The 19,698-nt window shown below is 39.8% G+C and overlaps 1 long non-coding RNA gene across 1 annotated transcript in view; it reads right to left on the bottom strand.

Annotated features, from left to right (window-relative positions):
- Positions 1-19,698, bottom strand: part of LOC133540058 (uncharacterized) — a 567,296-nt gene that overhangs the window by 419,771 nt on the left and 127,827 nt on the right. The window contains exon 3 of the long non-coding RNA XR_009803535.1: positions 12,300-12,361. This is a non-coding gene — a long non-coding RNA (uncharacterized LOC133540058). The remainder of the gene's footprint in view (positions 1-12,299; positions 12,362-19,698) is intronic.

The raw sequence follows: 19,698 nt of genomic DNA, 5'->3' as shown, positions 1-19,698 counted from the left end.
GTTAAGCGCGCCGTAGGGCTTGAGGACCGATGATGCAATAATGTCCCATTATGGATGAGTGTACTAAATGTAGGCCACGGAGCCCCATAAGTGGGTAAAATACATGTCAAGAGAGCATTAAACAGTCCCTCCAGGATTTATTTTTAAATTATCGCGGCCTAAAATACTTGAATTTATTTTTTCTCTCAATAACATTGAATTCACTTGTGTTTTTATGAAATTTACATTAATGATTGAAGTGTTTAACCCCGGGATTGCAACAAAAATGCGAAACCAGATTCGCTATTGATGTTTTACTCATTTAATACCACACAGACTTCCAAAGTAGACACCAAATGGCAGTAAAAAAAACACACCGTCAAATTACGATACCGTTCTAATTCATTAGAACCTAATAATAGCAATAACTAATTAGAATAACAGAAAGAAACACCACCAAAAACTTTCGTCTTCGATTGGGTTTTACGTCTGAAAAGTGTTAATCTTGAACATGCATTTATGTTCCGACACATGATGACTGTTAAGATAGCGATATGTGTTTGTTGGTAAATGGGAGACGACGAGAGGTTGTCATCACACTCCAACAACTCTAACATGTAAATCTCATTGTTATCCCATTGGGTTGAGTTTTTTCTTGCCCTGATGTGGGACATGAGCCGAGGATGTTCTTGTGGCTTGTGCAGCCCTTTGAGACACTCGTGATTTAGGGCTATATAAGTAAACATTGATTGATTGTTTATTTGATTGAAATGCTACCTCTTCACTCGGTCAGCATTGCACATGTCAAAATATGTTCTTACTTGTCTAACCCTGGATGAGTAAATGTATCGATCCATGTAAACTAGGACTACATTACCCAGAAGGCTTAGCGTCACAGACAGGTCCAGTCGATCAAAATTGTGCCGTTTGATCAATAAAGAGCGGATATTTTGTTCAACGTATGTTGTTGCTGCTTCGTCTACACCAGGGGTGGCCAAACTTTTTCCACTGAGGGCGGCACACTGAAAAATCTAAGCAGGTGGGGGCCAAGTTGATATTTTTTCATTTTCAAAACCAATACAATATACATTTTTATTTTTTGGGGGGGCTCCCCCAAGTTAGGTCTTAGAAACCCAGAAGGGTTTCAGTCTTAAACAAGGTTAAAAAAAAGTCATGTATTATTTTTTTCATAAAACCCTTGAGTCGCTAATTCTACTTCATTATTTGTTTTTACATTTTACGAGCTTTTTGTCAAAACCATATTTTTGGGGGCAAAAATACAAGATATACAGTATTTTTTCCAAGAAGATTTTTGAAGTGGAATATTTGATGTGAAGTAATTGTATCCCTAAAAAGGTCAATATTTCATTGCAAAATTGATTTTAATTTGTTTTTTTATTATATTCCACTTAAATTCTTGGGGATCTCATATATATATATATATATATATATATATATATATATATATATATATATATATATATATATATATATATACACATACATACGTAAAAAAGTATTTAGTCAGCCACCGATTGGGCAAGTTCTCCCACTTAAAATGATGACAGAGGTCCATAATTTTCATCATAGGTACACTTCAACTGTGAGAGACAGAATGTGGAAAAAAAAAATCCAGGAATTTACATTATAAGAATTTTAAAGAATTTATTTGTAAATTATGGTGGAAAATAAGTATTTGGTCACTTCAAACAAGGAAGATCTCTGGCTCTCACAGACCTGTAACAACTTCTTTAAGAAGCTCTTCTGTCCTCCACTCAATACCTGAATTAATGGAACCTGTTTGAACTCGTTATCTGTATAAAAGACACCTGTCCACAGCCTCAAACAGTCAGACTCCAAACTCCACTATGGGCAAGACCAAAGAGTTGTCGAAGGACACCAGGAAAAGAATTGTAGACCTGCACCAGACTGGGAAGAGTGAATATACAATAGGCAAGCAGCTTGGTGTGAAAAAATCAACTGTGGGAGCAATTATCAGAAAATGGAAGACATACAAGACCACTGATAATCTCCCTCGATCTGGGGCTCCACGCAAGATCTCATCCCGTGGGGTCAAAATGATCATGAGAACGGTGAGCAAAAATCCCAGAACCACACGAGGGGACCTAGGGAATGACATGCAGAGAGCTGGGACCAAAGTAACATCAGTAACACACTACGCCGACAGGGAATCATATCCTGCAGTGCCAGATGTGTCCCCCTGCTTAAGCCAATGCATGTCCAGGCCAGGCTGAAGTTTGCCAGAGAGCACATGGATGATACAGCAGAGGATTGGGAGAATGTCATGTGGTCAGATGAAACCAAAATAGAACTTTTTGGTATAAACTCAACTCGCCGTGTTTGGAGGAAGAAGAATACTGAGTTGCATCCCAAGAACACCACACCTACTGTGAAGCATGGGGGTGGAAACATCATGCTTTGGGGCTGTTTTTCTGCTAAGGGGACAGGACGATTGATCCGTGTTAAGGAAAGAATGAATGGGGCCATGTATCGTGAGATTTTGAGCCAAAACCACCTTTCATCAGTGAGAGCTTTGAATGGTTGACCAAATACTTATTTTCCACCATAAATTACAAATAAATTCTTTAAAATTCCTACAATGTGAATTCCTGTTTGTTTTTTTTACATTCTGTCTCTCACAGTTGAAGTGTACCTATGATGAAAATGACAGACCTCTGTCATCATTTTAAGTGGGAGAACTTGCACAATCGCTGGCTGACTAAATACTTTTTTGCAAAACTATATATATATATATATATATATATATATATGGTGCAGGAATGAGCACCAGATATGGACAAATGCAGCGAAAAGCTTACATTTATTTTCACCTTCTCCAAGCGACTTGGCAAGGGTGCTACTTCGAGACCATCTCGGCAAGACCTTCGACGCCTGCTGCCCCCCCCCCCCCCTTTGTTGTATGTCGTAATAAGTATATGTGCTTTGCTATCAACTTTCTTTTTACTCATCCTCCCCCAGCATCTACCTTTGTCCCCCCTTTTACGGGCACCCGTAAGCGGTTCTGTTTTGTCTGACCCTGTGCTGGAAACGACGTTCCGTTGTGTTTCTGCAACCACGATGAAGATCCATCTATCTAGCCTGTGGGTCCATGCAGTGACTGTTTTGTTTGATTAGCCGTTTTACTGCCTTGTAACAGACACAATTAAGGTGTGTACATTTATTTATTTATTTATTTTTCTGTGTACACACACTATATTGCCAAGAGTATTTGGCCACTTGCCTTGACTCACATTTGAACTTGAAGTGCCATCCCATTCCTAAATCATAGGGTTCTGTCAGATTTAGTTTGTGACGAACTCCAAGATGCAGAGAAGGAGGCAGGCATTTTGCAGGTAAACGTGATTTAATAAAACACTAAGACAAAAACCGAACAAAAGTGTACAAACAAAAAGCGCGCACGAGGCGGATAATAAACTTGGCTATGAACAAACAAAACTGGAAGAAGGGAACAAATGGACAGTAAGCTACAAACAGCTACCGAAGATAGCTTACCGCAAAACTGCATTGACACGACAGGTAGCAACGACAATAATCCAGCACTGACTGGAGGAAAAACAGGTCTAAATAGGAATCGGGCTGGTTGACCCCAGGTGTGGCCAGGTGCCAATCAGCCATAACTGAGGGGAAACAGCGCCCAGGGAGAAACACAGGAAACGGACAAAATAAGAGAGCTGACAGGAAATACTACACACACAGAGAGGAAACAAAGACAAATGCAGAGGAAAAGACGGCGTGACGCAGTGGGGAGAGTGGCCGTGCGCAACCCAAGCGTCTCTGGTTCAATTCCCACCTAGTACCAACCTCGTCACGTCCGTTGTGTCCTGAGCAAGGCACTTCACCCTTGCTCTTGATGGGTGCTGGTTGGCGCCTTGCATGGCAGCTCCCTCCATCAGTGTGTGAATGGGTAAATGTGGAAGTAGTGTCAAAGCGCTTTGAGTACCTTGAAGGTAGAAAAGCGCTATACAAGTACAACCCATTTATCATTTATTATAAAAAAACTAACACATATCCAAACTGTCAGGGATAATCCTGACAGGTTCAACATGATGTTGGTCCACCTTTTGCAGCTATTACAGCTTCAACTCTTCTGGGGAAGGCTGTCCACAAGGTTGCGGAGTGTGTTTATAGGAATTTCCCACCATTTTTCCAAAAGCGCACAAACTGAGGTAGGTGGAAAAGATCTGTCTCTCAGTCTCCGTTCTAATTCATCCCAAAGGTGTTCAGGTCAGGACTCTGTGCAGGCCAGTCAAGTCAATCCACACCAAACTATGTCATCCACGTCTTTATGGACCTTGTTTTGTGTATCGGTGCACAGTCATGTTCCCACAAGGTTGGGAGCATGGAATTGTCTAAAATGTTTTGGTATCCTGGAACATTCAAAGTTTCTTTCACTGCAACAAAGGGGCCAAGCCCAACTCCTGAAAAACAACCCCACAGCATAATTCCTCCTCCAGCAAATTTCACACTCGGCACAATGCAGTCCGAAATGTAGCGTTCTCCTGGCCACCTCCAAACCCAGACTGGTCCATCAGATTGCCAGATGGAAAAGCGTGATTCATCAGTCCAGAGAAGGCGTCTCCACTGCTCTAGAGTCCAGTGCTGACGTACTTTACACCACGTATGGTGATGTATGCCTTAGATGCAGCTGCCCGGCCATGGAAACCCATTCCATGAAGCTCTCTGCGTGCTGTACGTGGGCTAATTGGAAGGTGACATGAAGTTTGGAGCTCTGTAGCAACTGACTATGCAGAAAGTCTTTGCACTATGCTGACCTCTCTGTTAGAATACGTGGCCTACAACTTGGTGGCTGAGTTGCTGTTGTTCCCAAACTTTTCACTTTTCTTCGAATAATGTTGACTTTGGAATATTTAGGAGCGAGGACATTTCAGGACTGGATTTGTTGCACAGGTGGCATCCTACGACAGTTCCAGGCTGGAAATCACTGAGAGCGGCCCATTCTTTCACAAATGTTTGTAGAAACAGTCTCCATGCCTAAAGTGCTTGATTTGATACAACGGGCCAAGTGATTAGGACACCTGATTCTCATCATTTGGATGGGTGGACAATACTTTTTGTCATGCCTGTTAATCTGGAATTATGTTTGTTCACGTTTTGTTTTTTGGACTCGTTTCCCCTTTTGCACTTCCTGGTTGTGTTTGTTTCCATAGTAACCCATTAGTTTCCACCTGGTCTCCTAGTCACGCCCCTGCCCTCAGTCCCGCACCTGTTTTTTCTCATCATCATAGTCACTATTTAAATCATTTGTTTTCTGTTCATCGGTCTGGGAACTTTACCTACCATGCCTTGCCAACAAGATCTCCGTCGAGATAGAGAGACTTTTAAAACTGAAGAAAGAAAAGGAAGACTTCTATATAGGCATAGCTCGGTTGGTAGAGTGGCCGTGCCAGTAACTTGAGGGTTGCAGGTTCAATCCCCACTTCTGCCATCCTAGTCACTGCCGTTGTGTCCTTGAAGTGAAGTCAATTATATTTATATAGCGCTTTTCTCAAGTGATTCAAAGCGCTTTACATAGTGACACCCAATATCTAAGTTACATTTAAACCAGTGTGGGTGGCACTGGGAGCAGGTGGGTAAAGTGTCTTGCCCAAGGACACAACGGCAGTGACTAGGATGGCACAAGCGGGAATCGAACCTGCAACCCTCAAGTTGCTGACACGGCCACTCTACCAACCGAGCTATGTCGCCCCTTGAGCAAGACACTTTACCCACCTGCTCCCCGTGCCACCCACACTGGTTTAAAATGTAACTTAGATATTGGGTTTCACTATGTAAAGCGCTTTGAGTCCCTAGAGAAAAGCGCTATATAAATATAATTCACTTCACAACCTTCTTGCCTTGCCACGCTGCTTATTGTTGACCACGCCACGCAAGATTTTGTTTCGTTTGTACTTAGCCATGCCATCGTGCTGCTTTAGTTTATTGTTCATTGTTATTCATGCCATCGAGCAAGTGTTTTTGTTTCCTGTTTGTGTTTCACAGCCTAGTATTATACCTCCTTTGTTTGATTTATTATTGTATTATAGTGTATAAATAAATGTAATCATGTACCTGAACTCAAGCCTGGCTCCCTCTGCGTCGAAGAAGCAAAATTAATCCAAGTCACAGTCCTGACACTTTTTGGCAACATAGTGGGTGTGGCTTATACAAAACGGTGCACTCTGCAGTCTGGAAAATACGGTAAACGCTTGGAGGCTTTCCTGCCGGCCTTTTGTCATTGTTCACCCTCAACGTCCTGCCCGTCTTTTCACAAAGCCTAATTGAGGGGAAGTGATCATAATCTATACGTGTCCCCGTGAAGGACACAAACGCATTCACCGCCAGCCAAATGTGGCGCCTAACTCGCGCGCACAGGCCATTAAACACCCAGGACCTATATGTGTCACAAGCATGCAGCGATCACTCCACACCTTCAGCGTATACAAAAGGAAGCAAAAAAAAAAAAGAAAAAAGAAGAAGCGAGGTGGAAGCGAAAGCGAGGAAGTCATGGCGAGGGGGCGTGATGCGTTTGGCATCTATACGCGCCGCAACTAAACGGCCATAGATTGTTATGTGCGTTGATGCAAACTTCAGCCAAGATGGCAGCACGTCTTCGCCTCGGGCGCCTCGGGAAGGCGGAGCGGGACTAAATGGCCAAGTTTCATCTCATCCCACTTGTTTGCCCGCATGGAGATGGCGGACACGTCTTCAGGTGCGGGGAGGCGGCCGTGGCATGTTGGTGACGAGCGGGGGTGAAAAGGGGGGGGTTGCGAAAAGTGGCCTCATATCTTCAAGTTACCGTATTTCCTTGAATTGCCGCCGGGTCGCTAATTAATTTAAAACCTCTTCTCACTCCGGCGTTTACCAAAGGCATGCGGTAAAGGTAAGCATGCGCTAATTATTTTAAAACCTCTTCTCTATCCGGCACTTACCAAAGGCATGCAGCAAATTTAGGCCTGCGCTTATAAATTTGAGTGTGATGTAAGGATACCATCATGAAAAGCACATTTAATTAAAAAAATGTTACTATGGTCTTACCTTTACTTATAAATGAAGTCCATGCGGAGCTCCTTCTGACCAAAAGCATCGATAACTTGTTTATAGAAGTCTTCCTTATCTTTCTTCGGTTTTAAAAGTCTCTCTGTCTCGATGGAGATCTTCCTTTATTACCTCCTGCTTCGATTGAAAGTCCAGTTTATAAAACTGTTTTGTACTAGATATGTAATCCTCCATGTTAAAAGTGCAAGCGAGAGGAAAAAATAAATGATCGTTGCTCACTCTTGCTGCTTGTTGTCACTTCTTCTGCAGCCGAGTAGTCGCAAGAAGGATCACTAGCGCCCTCTACCACCAGGAGGCGGGAGTCATTTAATGACTCATATTTGACACACGCAGCTACGGTATATTAATAAAACATAGCTGCTTACTGTTTTTTTTAGAATATTCAATAGCTTGGACCTTAAATCCTACTGAATAGCTCTTAATCTTCTTCCCTTTATGCGATTTGAAATGATTGAAATCAGCCTCCTCCATTTTGAAAACGATGACAGGTGAAGTGTCACTCGTGACGTGACGAGTTTGACCCGGCGGAAATTCTAGACATATGCTAATTATTTTGCGAAACGAGTTTGACCCAGCATTAATTCTAGGCAGGCGCATACTATATAATTAATTCAAGGCAATTCAAGGAAATACGGTAAGTAAGATTGTCTAATTCAGGGTTTTTTAACCACTGTGCCGCGGCATTAGTGTGCCGTGATATATTTCCTGGTGTGCCGTGGGGGCTTATGTACTGTCACTTAATTGGGTCAAAATATTTTTTTTTTGCAAACCAGAAATCATTATCTGCAAATGTCTAGTGCAAGGCATATCCATAGCTAATTGTTTTGTAGATGTCGAGAAAACGGTTTGTCGTGTTTCACAATAAACAAAAGGCAAGTGCCGCCAAAAAAAGGCTTTGAAGCTTAGGGAAGGCTTAGTTCAAGGAAACTAAAACTGAACTGGCTGCAAAAATGAACAAAAAACAGAATGCTGGACGACAGCAAAGACTTACAGCGTGTGGAGCAGCAGACGGCGTCCACAAAGTGCATCCGTACATAGCATGACAATCAACAACTTAATAGGAACTAAAACACTACACACAGGAAAACAACAGAAACCTCGAAATAAGTCACGGCGTGATTTTTTGAATTCATATCCAACAATTGCGAGAATTACTTTTTACCGTCAATGTTGGCTCCCGAGTTAAATTTTTCAATGATTTCTGCTGGTGGTGTGCTTCTGGATTTTTTTCAATGAAAAAAATGTGCCTGGCCTCAGAAAAGGTTGAAAAACACTGGTCGAATTGGAACTGCAAGGGTCCAAAAAGTCTGCAGACATCACGGTAAAAAAACAAAAAACTGTAGCTAATTATGTATCTTTTTTCCCCTCCAGTGTTTAAAGCGTGCATGCACACCTGTGCTGCTGCAACACAACACCCATACAATTATAACATGTTTACTCAGCAACATGGTGATGTATTACATGTGCAGTGGCGTTGACATCAGTGTTTTTCAAACACTGTGCCGCGGCACAGTAGTGTTCCGTGAGAGACAGTCTAGTGTGCCACGAGAGATGATCTAATTTCACCTATTTGGGTTAAAAATATTACTTGCAAACCAGTATTTTTAGTCTGCAAATGATGTGTTGTTGTTGAGTGTCGGCAGAGTAACCGTGAAATACTCTTCCATATCAGTAGGTGGCAGCGGGAAGCTAATTGCTTTGTAGATGTGCGAAACAGCGGGAGGCAGTGTGCAGGTAAAAAGGTGTCTAATGCTTAAACCAAACAAACAAAAAGTTGAGTACCCCTAAGAAAAGGCATTGAAGCTTAGGGAAGGCTATGCATAACTAAACTAAAACTGAACTGGCTACAAAGTAAACAAAAACAGAATGCTGGACGACAGCAAAGACTTACTGTGGAGCAAAGAGGGCGTCCACAAAGTACATTCAAACATTACACTCAACAATGTCCCCACAAAGAAGGATAAAAACAACTGAAATATTCTAAATTGCCCAAAGGAAGACATGAAACTGCTACAAGAAAATACCAAAAAAAGAGAAAAAGCCACCAAAATTGAAGCGCAAGACAAGAAATAAAACACTACACACTGGAAAATAGCAAAAAAGTGCAAATAAGTCAGGGTGTGATGTGTCAAGTGGTGACAGTACACCTACGTTGAGACAAGAGCTATAGTCATGCATGCTTGCTTATGCTTTAAAGTCATATCCAACAATTGCGACAACGACTTTTTACTGTCAACTGAGTTTCTTTTTTTTAGTGATTTCTGCTAGTGGTGTGCCTCCGCATTTTTTCAACACAAAAAATCTGCATTGGCTCAAAAAAGGTTGGAAAAACACTGGTCTGATTTACTTCAGCACGTACTAATGAGCCAAGGAAACCATTTTGCACCTTAAGTGATGAATATAGTGATATATTACATGTGCAATGAAGTGTATGTTGTCTTTAACATCAGTACACACTACAAGGACGTCGCCATATCAGGTTTTTTTTTTAGTTGCTTGGTCACTTTTTATACGCGTGCATGTAAAAAATTAAAACAGAATATTTAGTCACTACAGTAGTTATGTTCACATCCACAGGAAGAGTAGGCTAGCCTACTCTATACCGTAGTTACAACCTTACTAGTGTCCACTTCCCAGCCACAGATGGTTCATGTAGTGATTGACATTATTTCCACATTACTATGACTGTTTCAGTCACTGTTATTTACTCACGACAGTAATTATGTTCACATCCACAGGAACCACATGGGTTAGTCTACTCTACACAGTATTTACAACCTTACTAGTGCTCACGTCACAGCCACAGATGGTTGATGTAGTGATTGACATTATTTACAAATTACTATGACTGTTTCAGTCAGTTTTATTTAGTCACTATAGTAATTACAACTTATGTTCACATCCACAGGAACCACATGGGTTAGCCTACTGTATACAGTATTTACAACCTTACTCGTGCTCACGTCACAGCCACAGATGGTTCATGTAGTTATTGACACATTACTGTGACTGTTTCAGTCACTAAGTTATTTCATCTCTAGAGTAATTACAATTTTTGTTCACATCCACACGGTATAGAGTAGGTTAGCCTACTCTATACCGTATTTACTCCCTTACTAGTGTTCACTTCACAGTCACAGATGGTTCATGAAGTTATTGACATTATTTACACATTACTATGACTGTTTCAGTCACTATGTTTAGTCACTAAAGTAATTCCAATTTGTGTTCACAGCCACAGGAACCACATGGGTTAGCCTACTCTACACAGTAATTACAACCTTACTAGTGCTCACTTTACAGCCACAGATGGTTCATGTAGTTATTGACATTATTTACACATTACTGTAACAGTTTCAGTCACTATGGTATTTAGTCACTAAAGTAATTAAAATTTGTGTTCACATCCACAGGAACCACATGGGTAAGCCTACTGTAAACAGAATTTACAACCTTGCTTGTGCTCATGTCACAGCCACAGATGGTTCATGTAGTTATTCACACATTACTGTGACTGTTTCAGTCACTAAGTTATTTCATCTCTAAAGTAATTACAATTTGTGTTCACATCCACAGGAACCACATGGGTTAGCCTACTCTATACCGTATTTACTCCCTTACTAGTGTTCACTTCACAGCCACAGATGGTTCATGTAGTTATTGACATTATTTACACATTACTATGACTGTTTCAGTCACTATGTTATTTAGTCACTACAGTAATGATGTTCACATCCACAGGAACCACATGGGTTAGCCTACTCTATACAGTATTTACAACCTTAGTAATGTTCACGTCACAGCCACAGATTTTTCATGAAGTTATTGACATTATTTATACATTAATATGACTGTTTTAGTCACTCTGTTATTTAGTCACTAAAGTAATTACAATTTGTGTTCACAGCCACGGGAACCACATAGGTTAGCCTACTCTACACAGTAATTACAACCTTACTAGTGCTCACTTTACAGCCACAGATGCTTGATGTAGTTATTCACATTATTTACACATTACTGTGACTGTTTCAGTCACTATGTTATTTAGTCACTACAATAATTATGTTCACATCCACAGGAACCACATGGGTAAGCCTACTGTACACAGAATTTACAACCTTGCTTGTGCTCATGTCACAGCCAAAGATGGTTCATGTAGTTATTCACACATTACTGTGACTGTTTCAGTCACTAAGTTATTTCATCTCTAAAGTAATTACAATTTGTGTTCACATACACAGGAACCACATGGGTTACCCTACTCTATACAGTATTTACTCCCTTACTAGTGTTCACTTCACAGCCACAGATGGTTCATGAAGTTATTGACATTATTTACACATTACTATGACTGTTTCAGTCACTATGTTTAGTCACTAAAGTAATTCCAATTTGTGTTCACAGCCACAGGAACCACATGGGTTAGCCTACTCTACACAGTAATTACAACCTTACTAATGCTCACTTTACAGCCACAGATGGTTGATGTAGTTATTCACATTATTTACACATTACTATGACTGTTTCAGTCACTATGTTATTTAGTCACTACAATAATTATGTTCACATCCACAGGAACCACGTGGGTTAGCCTACTCTATACAGTATTTACAACCTTGCTAGTGTTCACTTCACAGCCACAGATGGTTCATGTAGTTACTTACAATTTTTACACATTACTCTGACTGTTTCAGTAACTGTTTTACTTAGTCACTATAGTAATTAGACATGATGTTCACATCCACAGGAACCACATGGGTTAGCCTACTCTATACAATATTTCCAACCTTAATAGTGTTCACTTCCCAGCCACAGATGGTTCATGTAGTTATTGAAATTATTTACTCATTACTTGGGTTCATTCACACATTACTTTGGCATTTTTGCTTTGATGGCTCTAACATGAGCCTTCCTGGCACATTTCTGAGCAATTTTACAATCAAATTACGGTTGAATAAGCTGCTAGGCTGTTGCCATAAAATTGACAGATTTCTTTTGTATTTACTTCCCATCAGTGCTCTTATTTTTGTTTCCAATTGCTGCTTGTCACGCTGAGCACTGGGTTTTTTCCCGTCACCGGGCGTTGATTGGCAGCGAATCACACCTGCTGCCAATCAGCATGTGTCCTATTTATGCTTTGTCTCCAGCACTTATCAGTGCTTGGTAACTATTACATGCAAGACTGCTTCCCTCTCAGTTTGAAGTAATAAAACTCATCTTACCTTCTCTTTATCCTCCTGGCTCTTGCATCTTGGGGTCACAAAAACTGCCGCCGTGCAAGTTCCTAAAAATAATTGCAAAAAATAAATACAAAATCAGACCGGCAGTCTAATAAGCCCCCAAATTTTACCATGAAAATAAAATTGGTTCTTTTTTTTGGTCTAAAAATCAGCGTACATTTTACCTCACTGTGACGTGGTCTACATCGCTAAAAGACCCGCCCTATCTTGCCTTTGATTGGCCTGTCCCCAATGTGTTACCCTAATGTCAACCAATGGTGACTCATCATAGTAAACAACCCACCAATCATGGATGTTTGTCCCCTGCTCATGGAGTTACTTCGCTACGTAGCTTCCACTTTTAAGTTGATCATTTTTAATGGAAGACCATAGTTTTTACCACTGAAGCTGTAAGCTGGAATGGATTATCAAGAACCGTACGCATTACTGGAAAACTGTAGTTGTTGGCAGGTATGGCAAAGTGACGGATCAAGATTTTAACACACATTGTAGGTCGGAGAAAAAAAAGATGGATTTCTGACTATCCATGCATCCATTTTCTTCCGCTTATCCGAGGTCGGGTCGCAGGGGTAGCAGCCTAAGCAGAGAAGCCCAAAACTTCCCTCTCCCCAGCCTCTTTGTCCAGCTCCTTGGGGATCCCAAGACGTTCCCAGGCCAGCCGGTAGAGATAGTCTTCCCCACGTGTCCTGAATCTTCCCCTTGGCCTCCTACCCGTCGGACATGCCACAAACACCTCCCTAGGGAGGCGTTCGGGTGGCATCCTGACCAGATGCCCAAAACCACCTCATCTGGCTCCTCTCCATGTGGAGGAACAGTGGCTTTACTTTGAAGTTCTCCCGGACGACAGAGCTTCTCACCGTCTCTCTAAGGGAGAGACCCGCCACCCCGTGATCTTGTCCTTTCGGTCATAACCCAAAGCTCATGACCATAGGTGAGGATGGGAACGTAGATCGACCGGTAAATTGAGAGCTTTGCCTTCCGGCTCAGCTCCTTCTTCACCACAACGGATCGACACAGCCTTCGCATTACTGAAGACGCCGCACCGACCCGCCTGTCCATCTTGCTCACGAGTGGATTTCAGCCTAGGGCCGTAAAAATCCCATGCCTGGACTTCCATTTGAGATGTGGCTGCGGAAGTTTAATGAGCACAATCCCCTCAAAGGTGCACACCTGCATAGAAGTGGCAGCCCGCACCCTCTGCAACACAAACAGAGAGACTGAGGAATCAAGGCTTAAATTAGGGTCGACACTCCTTTCTCTCACAATCCATTTCCCTCCACGGTGGACACGCCGGCACCTAATAATCTTCCTCCATCTCGCCACTGGCTCACAATGGAAGAAGACACCGGCAACAATACTCATTTACTTTCTGTCCGTCTCCTGCAGACGGCCACGCGCCGAAATCACCCCACCTGGCGCCGCAGAACGGAAGCTAACTCTCCAACCCAAGTATCCGATCATTGGCACATTCAGAACGCTTCTTCGGACGCTGCCGACAAGCGGGAACGCATGCGATTAAACGGGAAACCTGGCAGCGTCCTCCCCTCCGGCCCTTTTACAGATTATGGCTTGACATTTGGAGTCAGAGCTGGTGAAATGTCAGACGGGTTATGACAGGAATGGTGATAGGCAGATTATGACTGACCTCTGACCTGCGACGTCTGAAAGGTCACGGCTCACTCAACTGCTCGCTGGCTAATGTGCTTTCAGATCACGGACTGAAAGAAAGCCGGAAGGATTCAGAGGGATTGGTTGCCACACAGACCGTTTCTTCGTAAGTCTTCGTCTTCCATTGATAAACTGAGAGATTCAACAACAAATACATTGCTAGGACATCTCTGAAGGTTCTGGAGTCCTGTCTCTATGCCAAAAGATTACAGTTGGTACAAAATGCGGCTGCTAGACTTTTGACAAGAACAAGAAAGTTTGATCATATTACGCCTGTACTGGCTCACCTGCACTGGCTTCCTGTGCACTTAAGATGTGACTTTAAGGTTTTACTACTTACGTATAAAATACTACACGGTCTAGCTCCAGCCTATCTTGCCGATTGTATTGTACCGTATGTCCCGGCAAGAAATCTGCGTTCAAAAGACTCTGGCTTATTAGTGATTCCTAGAGCTCAAAAAAAGTCTGCGGGCTATAGAGCGTTTTCCGTTCGGGCTCCAGTACTCTGGAATGCCCTCCCGGTAACAGTTCGAGATGCTACCTCAGTAGAAGCATTTAAGTCTCATCTTAAAACTCATCTGTATACTCTAGCCTTTAAATAGACCTCCTTTTTAGACCAGTTGATCTGCCGCTTCTTTTCTTTCTCCTATGTCCCCCCCTCCCTTGTGGAGGGGGTCCGGTCCGATGACCATGGATGAAGTACTGACTGTCCAGAGTCGAGACCCAGGATGGACCGCTCGTCGGGACCCAGGATGGACCGCTCGCCTGTATCGGTTGGGGACATCTCTACGCTGCTGATCCGCTTGAGATGGTTTCCTGTGGACGGGACTCTCACTGCTGTCTTGGAGCCACTATGGATTGAACTTTCACAGTATCATGTTAGACCCGCTCGACATCCATTGCTTTCGGTCCCCTAGAGGGGGGGGGTTGCCCACATCTGAGGTCCTCTCCAAGGTTTCTCATAGTCAGCATTGTCACTGGCGTCCCACTGAATGTGAATTCTCCCTGCCCCCTGGGTGTGAGTTTTCCTTGCCCTTTTGTGGGTTCTTCCGAGGATGTTGTAGTCGTAATGATTTGTGCAGTCCTTTGAGACATTTGTGATTTGGGGCTATATAAATAAACATTGATTGATTGATTGAGTTGTATTGCTCAAAGATGCGGTCTTTATATCAGCGGACTGAGAGGATGGTGACTTAAAGAAAACGAGTGCTGATAAACCTTATATTTTTTCGACACTAATTCAGAGTTTTAGGGACCATATTCAAGGTTTATTTTATAAATACCTGATGAATGGATTATTGGAGCATACAGGGAAACCATTACTTTCTGTTTACAAACACCAGACCAAATTAAAAATCGATTTAGTGTACAAACATTTTCTCAGCGTACGAACGTTTCATCCACCCGTTGTGCGTCTCAAAAAGCACCCATTTTGTTCCCGGCAGCACATCCATTGTGGGCGGGCTGATCGATCTCCGGTGATCATTCAGTCAATTGAGCAGTGCTGCTGTTAGATACTTTCTGTGTGTTTTAAAGGCTTATTGAAAGCCACTACTAGCGACCACGCAGTCTGATAGTTTATATATCAATGATGAAATATTAACATTGCAACACATGCCAATACGGCCTGTTTACTAAATTGCAATTTTAAATTTCACGCAGAAGTATCATGCTAAAACGTTGCGGTATGATGACACGTGCGCGTGACGTCACGCATTGTAGAGGACATTTGAAAAAATATGTAAAGAAATATTTCACAAATATTCTTTGTCGAAAAAATAGAAGCTAAAATGAAGAACTAAATTAAAATGTATTTATTATTCTTTACAATAAAAAAATAAATGTACTTGAATATGTGAATAAATATTTCACAAATATTCTACGTCGAAAAAACAGAAGCTAAAATGAAAAACTAAATTAAAATTTTGTTATTATTCTTTACAATAAAAAATGCATTTACTTGAATATGTGAAGAAATATTTCACAAATATTCTCTGTCGAAAAAACAGACCAAAAAATGAAGAGCTAAATTAAAATGTATTTATTATTCTTAACAATAAAAAAAAAATACTTGAAAATGTGAAGAAATATTTCATAAATATTCTTTGTCGAAAAAACAGAACATAAAATGAAGAACTAAATTAAATTGTATTATTCTTAACAATAAAAAAAAATACTTCAAAATGTGAAGAAATATTTCACAAATATTCTTCGTCGAAAAAACAGAAGCTAAAATGAAGAACTAAATTAAAATGTATTTATTATTCTTTACAATAAAAAAATAAATTTACTTGAATATGTGAAGAAATATTTCACAAATATTCTTTGTCGAAAAAACAGAAGCTAAACTGAAAAACTAAATTAAAATGTATTTATTATTCTTTACAATAAAAAAATTAATTTACTTGAATATGTGAAGAAATATTTCACAAATATTCTTTGTCGAAAAAACAGAACATAAAATGAAGAGCTAAATTAAAATGTATTTATTATTCTTAACAATAAAAAAAAATTACTTGAAAATGTGAAGAAATATTTCACAAATATTCTGTCGAAAAAACAGAACATAAAATGAAGAACTAAATTAAATTGTATTATTCTTAACAATAAAAAAAAATTACTTGAAAATGTGAAGAAATATTTCACAAATATTCTTCGTCGAAAAAACAGAAGCTAAAATGAAGAACTAAATTAAAATGTGTTTATTATTCTTTACAATAAAAAATTAAATTTACTTGAATATGTGAAAAAATATTTCACAAATATTATTTGTCGAAAAAACAGAAGCTAAAATGAAGAACTAAATTAAAATGTATTTATTATTCTTTACAATAAAAAAATAAATTTACTTTAATATGTTGTGAAGAAATATTTCACAAATATTCGTCGAAAAAACAGAAGCTAAAATGAAGAACTAAATTAAAATGTATTTATTATTCTTTACAATAAAAAAATACATTTACTTGAATATGTGAAGAAATATTTCACAAATATTCTTTGTCGAAAAAACAGAACATAAAATGAAGAACTAAATTAAAATGTACTTATTATTCTTTACAATAAAAAAATAAATTTACTTGAATATGTAAAGAAATATTTCACAAATATTCGTCGAAAAAACAGAAGCTAAAATGAAAAACTAAATTAAAAATTAGTTATTATTCTTTACAATAAAAAAATTAATTTACTTGAATATGTGAAGAAATATTTCACAAATATTCGTCGAAAAAACAGAAGCTAAAATGAAGAACTAAATTAAATGTATTTATTATTTTTTACAATAAAAAAATAAATTTACTTGAATATGTTGTGAAGAAATATTTCACAAATATTCGTCGAAAAAACAGAAGCTAAAATGAAGAACTAAATTAAAATGTATTTATTATTCTTTACAATAAAAAAATACATTTACTTGAATATGTGAAGAAATATTTCACAAATATTCTTTGTCGAAAAAGCAGAACATAAAATGAAGAACTAAATTAAAATGTATTAATTATTCTTTACAGTAAAAAAATGTTTGCTTGAATATGTGAAGAAATGTTTCACAAATATTCTTTGTCGAAAAAACTGAACATAAAATGAAGAACTAAATTAAAATGTATTTATAATTCTTAATAAAAAAATATATATGTACTTGAACATTGATTTAAATTGCCAGAAAAGAAGAGGAAGGAATTTAAAAGGTAAAAAGGTATATGTGTTTAAAAATTCTAAAATCGTTTTTAAAGTTGTATTTTTTCTCTAAAATTGTCCTTCTGAAAGTTATAAGAAGCAAAGTAAAAAAATAAATGAATTTGTTTAAACAAGTGAAGACCAAGTCTTTAAAATATTTTCTTGGATTTTCAATTTCTATTGATTTTGTCTCTCTTAGAATTAAAAATGTCGAGCAAAGCGAGACCAGCTTGCTAGTAAATAAATACAAATTTAAAAAATAGAGGCAGCTCACTGGTAAGTGCTGCTATTTGAGCTATTTTTAGAACAGGCCAGCGGGCGACTCATCTGGTCCTTACGGGCGACCTGGTGCCCGCGGGTACCGCGTTGGTGACCCCTGAAGTGAACCCACTACCAGAAGGAATGGCCATGAAAACCTGCAGGACAAATACAAGATCCAAAAGAAAACTTCCACTGGAAAGGAGAGAGCGGTGCACACTTAACAGGGCACGAGCAAAACCGGCACAAATACAGTTGTGATCAAAATTATTCAACCCCTACACAATTTTGGTGTTTTAGCAAGTTGGACATTTATTCCGTATTTTGTTTATAGTCATATCAAATAAAGATGTGTCAAATAGACACATGCAACTTGAATTGTAACAAAATTTTACAAAATACCAAAAAAGGACATTTTTCTTAATATCTCATTGACAAAATTATTCAACCCTTTGAAGATCATAACTCTTAAGAACAGAATTTGAATAAAGTCTTTTCAATCAGGTGTTGAAAACACCTGTAGATGTGATTAGAACCATAACGAGCAACAATTAAACTGATTGAAAAAGACTGTGACGCTCAGCTTCTTGTAGATGGTCAATGGTGTATTTGCAACATGGTGAAGTCCAGGGAGTGGTCAAAGAAGTCAAGAGAGGAGGTCATTTCTCTTCATAAGAAAGGATATGGATATAAGAAAATAGCAAAGACATTACACATTCCAAGAGACACAGTTGGGAGCATAATTTGCAAGTTTAAAGCTAAAGGCACAGTGGAAACACTACCTGGGCGTGGTAGAAAGAGGATGCTGTGTGCGTACAGTGGTGAAAAACCCCCGGGTAACAGCTGAGGAACTACAACAGGACATTGCAGAGGGGGGAACGCAGGTTTCGTCCCAAACAATAAGGCGCGCAATACGAGATGAAGGCCTCCCTGCCAGAACTCCCAGGCTCACCCCACTTCTGACTACAAGGCACAAGAAAAAAAAATCCAGTATGCCAAAAATCATCTGGACAAACCCCAAAGGTTTTGGGAAACTGTTCTATGGAGTGATGAGACAAAACTGGAACTCTTTGGGCCTATGAATCAACGTTATGTCTGGAGGAGAAAAAATGAAGCTTACAAAGAGAAGAACACCTTGCCTACTGTTAAGCATGGTGGTCATACTCTGGGGCTGTTTCTCTGCCTCAGGTACCGGGAATCTCCAGCGCGTTGAAGGCATTATGAATTCTATTTCCTAGCAGGATATATTAGCTGCAAATGTCATGAAGTCAGTGAGGAAGCTGAGGCTTGGGAGACGTTGGACCTTCCAACAGGACAAGGATCCCAAGCATACCTCCAAATCAACATCAGAGTGGTTGCAGAAGAAGGGCTGGAAGACTCTGGAGTGGCCTTCACAGTCGCCAGACCTAAATCCTCTAGAAAAGCTGTGTTGGGACTTGAAGAAGGCAGTTGCAGCACGCAAGCCCAAGAATATGAATGAACTGGAGGCCTTTGCCCAACAGGAATGGGGTTAAATTCCTGTAGATGGTTGCAAGAAGTTTGTGTCCGCTTATGTATCACCTTTGAAGGATCTAATTACTGCCAAAGGGTGTTCTACTAAGTACTAACGATGCATGTAACTAGGGCAGGGGTAGGGAACCTGTGGCTCTAGAGCCAGATGTGGCTCTTTTGATGACTGCATCTGGCTCTCAGATCAATCTTAGCTGACATTGCTTAACACGATAATTATGAATAATTCCACTGGAATTCACAGTGCTAAAAATAACGTTCACAATATAAA

Source organism: Nerophis ophidion, linkage group LG21, assembly GCF_033978795.1.
Source record: "Nerophis ophidion isolate RoL-2023_Sa linkage group LG21, RoL_Noph_v1.0, whole genome shotgun sequence".
NCBI classification, from domain to species: Eukaryota; Metazoa; Chordata; class Actinopteri; order Syngnathiformes; family Syngnathidae; genus Nerophis; species Nerophis ophidion.
Note: the sequence above shows the minus strand (reverse complement) of the source record. Positions and strands in the feature narration are given on the sequence as shown.